Source organism: Nanorana parkeri, unplaced genomic scaffold (genome assembly GCF_000935625.1).
Source record: "Nanorana parkeri isolate BGI_ZX_2015 unplaced genomic scaffold, ASM93562v1 scaffold3885, whole genome shotgun sequence".
NCBI lineage: Eukaryota > Metazoa > Chordata > Amphibia > Anura > Dicroglossidae > Nanorana > Nanorana parkeri.
In genome coordinates this window covers 1-4,109 of record NW_017310152.1, presented here as the reverse complement: position 1 = coordinate 4,109, position 4,109 = coordinate 1, and positions in this window count along the sequence as shown.

The window sequence follows — 4,109 nt, the reverse complement described above, 5'->3', positions numbered from 1 at the left end:
GGGGGGGGTTAAACTTTTTTTTATATGTGACTTATTTTTTTTTTATTTATATTTTTATTTTTTTGCACTTATTGTTATTGCTATCACATAGGGGATACAATCCCCTATATAATAGCACAGGTACACTGACAGGTCCTCTTTATGGAGACATAAGGGGTCTCTAGACCCCTAATATCACCTGGAGACCCCAAAAGAAGCTGATGAAGCAGAGATCTGCTTCATCAGCTTCTTCTCTCTGGCTATAGCAGCCAGATGACTGACAGGTGAATGCGGAAGTGATGTAATACACATCACTTCTGCATTCACAGCCCGGAGGGAGATCAGCAAGGAGCTGATTTCCCGTCCTCCTCCTCCTGACACCCTCACGAGCCGGTCCTGGGCTGCAGATGGGGCAGCGGATCCCGGGATTGAAGGTGAGGGGTCAGGAGGGGGGGCGCGGCCACAGTCGGGAGGGGGGGGTACGCAGCCAGCAGATATACACGATCGGTGGCTATAAAGCAGCCAATCGTGTATATGTTTAACAGCCAGTAATGGCTCTATACATTGCACAGGTTTTTTCTGCCCGTGCGTGCGCCCTAGTGCGTGCCAATGCAGCAGTGCCGTCGGTTTTTTTTCAACGGGCAGACGGCAACTGGTTAAGCAGTGTCTTGATGTCTGCAGTATAGAAATCCACCAGCAGGTGCCACCAGAGTACTGTGTGTACTACTGCAACTGAACGCACGGCATTGCGGTACCGCGCGTTCCGGTGCGGGCGATTGAACTGTGGGTGGGAGGTGAGTTTGGGGTGTAATGCAATGCATATCCTGTACCAGAATGCATGGTAGGTGCGATTGCTTGGTGCAGTGTGTTTATTGCAGAGGACTGCTTGATTAATGCACTGTACTCCCAGTCTCCGTTTCTTACGAGAACTGGAGTGGATCCTCAGCCTGGGTTCCACTGTGGGCTGTTGTGCTGTGATGGGGCTGTACTTGCGTTGCGTGTACAGCTCACTTGTGTACAGGTTCCGGGAGCCAGAATGTGCCGTCAGTCCAGGCACCTCTACACGGCATGCGAGGGAGCTGTAAGCAATGCATATAACCTATATGAAATAATAGGTTATATGCATTGACCATAGCGCCAGCCCACCCCACCTCAAGCTGACACTAGGCGCCGGGCAGCATATTCTGAATGGCTTCTCTGCGGGAGAACTGACAGTGCTGTGCTAGGGGGGGGGGCTGAGGAGCCTCTCACCTAGAAATGTGGAAGGCATGCGGTGACCCACCTAACATGGGGTTGCGACCCACTTTTAGGTCACGACCCACCAGTTGAGATCCAAGGGAATAGAGGACACTTCCCAGAGCCTGAGAAGGTCATGTGATCAGTGTGTTGATGGCTGCAGTATAGAAATCCACCAGCAGGGGTCAGCAGAGCACTGTGTGTACTAGAGGACGCTTCCCAGAGGCTGAGGAGGTCATGTGATCAGTGTGTTGATAGCTGCAGTATAGAAATCCACCAGCAGGGGTCAGCAGAGCACTGTGTGTACTAGAGGACGCTTCCCAGAGGCTGAGGAGGTCATGTGATCAGTGTGTTGATAGCTGCAGTATAGAAATCCACCAGCAGGGGTCAGCAGAGCACTGTGTGTACTAGAGGACGCTTCCCAGAGGCTGAGGAGGTCATGTGATCAGTGTGTTGATAGCTGCAGTATAGAAATCCACCAGCAGGGGTCAGCAGAGCACTGTGTGTACTAGAGGACGCTTCCCAGAGGCTGAGGAGGTCATGTGATCAGTGTGTTGATAGCTGCAGTATAGAAATCCACCAGCAGGGGTCAGCAGAGCACTGTGTGTACTAGAGGACGCTTCCCAGAGGCTGAGGAGGTCATGTGATCAGTGTGTTGATAGCTGCAGTATAGAAATCCACCAGCAGGGGTCAGCAGAGCACTGTGTGTACTAGAGGACGCTTCCCAGAGGCTGAGGAGGTCATGTGATCAGTGTGTTGATAGCTGCAGTATAGAAATCCACCAGCAGGGGTCAGCAGAGCACTGTGTGTACTAGAGGACGCTTCCCAGAGGCTGAGGAGGTCATGTGATCAGTGTGTTGATAGCTGCAGTATAGAAATCCACCAGCAGGGGTCAGCAGAGCACTGTGTGTACTAGAGGACGCTTCCCAGAGGCTGAGGAGGTCATGTGATCAGTGTGTTGATAGCTGCAGTATAGAAATCCACCAGCAGGGGTCAGCAGAGCACTGTGTGTACTAGAGGACGCTTCCCAGAGGCTGAGGAGGTCATGTGATCAGTGTGTTGATAGCTGCAGTATAGAAATCCACCAGCAGGGGTCAGCAGAGCACTGTGTGTACTAGAGGACGCTTCCCAGAGGCTGAGGAGGTCATGTGATCAGTGTGTTGATAGCTGCAGTATAGAAATCCACCAGCAGGGGTCAGCAGAGCACTGTGTGTACTAGAGGACGCTTCCCAGAGGCTGAGGAGGTCATGTGATCAGTGTGTTGATAGCTGCAGTATAGAAATCCACCAGCAGGGGTCAGCAGAGCACTGTGTGTACTAGAGGACGCTTCCCAGAGGCTGAGGAGGTCATGTGATCAGTGTGTTGATAGCTGCAGTATAGAAATCCACCAGCAGGGGTCAGCAGAGCACTGTGTGTACTAGAGGACGCTTCCCAGAGGCTGAGGAGGTCATGTGATCAGTGTGTTGATAGCTGCAGTATAGAAATCCACCAGCAGGGGTCAGCAGAGCACTGTGTGTACTAGAGGACGCTTCCCAGAGGCTGAGGAGGTCATGTGATCAGTGTGTTGATAGCTGCAGTATAGAAATCCACCAGCAGGGGTCAGCAGAGCACTGTGTGTACTAGAGGACGCTTCCCAGAGGCTGAGGAGGTCATGTGATCAGTGTGTTGATAGCTGCAGTATAGAAATCCACCAGCAGGGGTCAGCAGAGCACTGTGTGTACTAGAGGACGCTTCCCAGAGGCTGAGAAGGTCATGTGATCAGCGTGTTCATTCTATGGTCATTGGACGGGTTCAATCACCATGGGGTTTTTTAAATTTAATTCACAATCGCAGCTCAAAATCATTCCTTTATGGCCCCTGTGGGCAACTGTCCATCCAGAGCCGCCAGTTGGAGACCAGATCCGTCCTAAATATAGAGCTATTTATCCCACTGTCCCTCCAGAGCCGCCGGCTGCAGAGCTACTGCAAGTCAGATGGAGCCCGCCTCCTTTCTCCAGCATCATCTATCACTTTCTTCCCTGGCTCCGCCCCTTTCATTCATTGGCCTTCAGTTCTCCCAATCATGCAGTGCTCGGGGTCACATGTGGGTGGTCTTTATGCAAATATACCCTGCCTGGGAACGCCCGCTCCTCCAGACTGACACCCGCCCATCAGGGCATTTAAAAAATATATATATTTGCATAACTCCTCCCAAGAGCCGGCCCACTGCTTGCATCAGGGCTGAGGGCTCTTGAGAGAAGTACTGAGACCGGGTGCTGTGATGTTTTCAGGACGCTATGTACAGCACTCTGCCGGCCCCTCCCACCAGCGTGCATTGTATAGAAAGCCGGTGATGACATCACAGGGTCTATAATAAGGTGTGTAATAAAACAGGAGTCATTATCATGGTGATTAGGGGGGGAGGGGAGGATACAGGGAAGGTAAAACCTTATCTAGAAAGGGGTGACAGCAGTGTGCAGAGGCCCCGATGGGGAGGAAGCAGCCAGAGAACCCCCATCAGGTGACACACCATGTGACCGCACCACCCCGGGCATAGCCCTGCCCCCCTCCCCCCCTTCACTGGCACCGGTCCCTACCGCCTCCTGCGGTGTGTGCAGCACCTTCTATTAATAGCTGCGGTTTGTTATGAATGGCTCTGAGCCAATCAGAGGTGAGAGATCTACGGAGCGCTGAGTGTCATTACAGCAACGACGCTCCGAGCTGCTTACATCACCGCAGGACATGGCCGCCGGCCAGCTGCTAGAGGACTACAAGGACCAGCAATCCCCCAGGTCACACGGACACCTCGGGGACGCCACAGAACATTCAGACTGGAGATAAAAGGAGTTTAAAGTACAAATCCCCAAAACATCCCCCCTCCCCCAGTGATCAGTCTGCTGCAGGCAAGGGGAAGC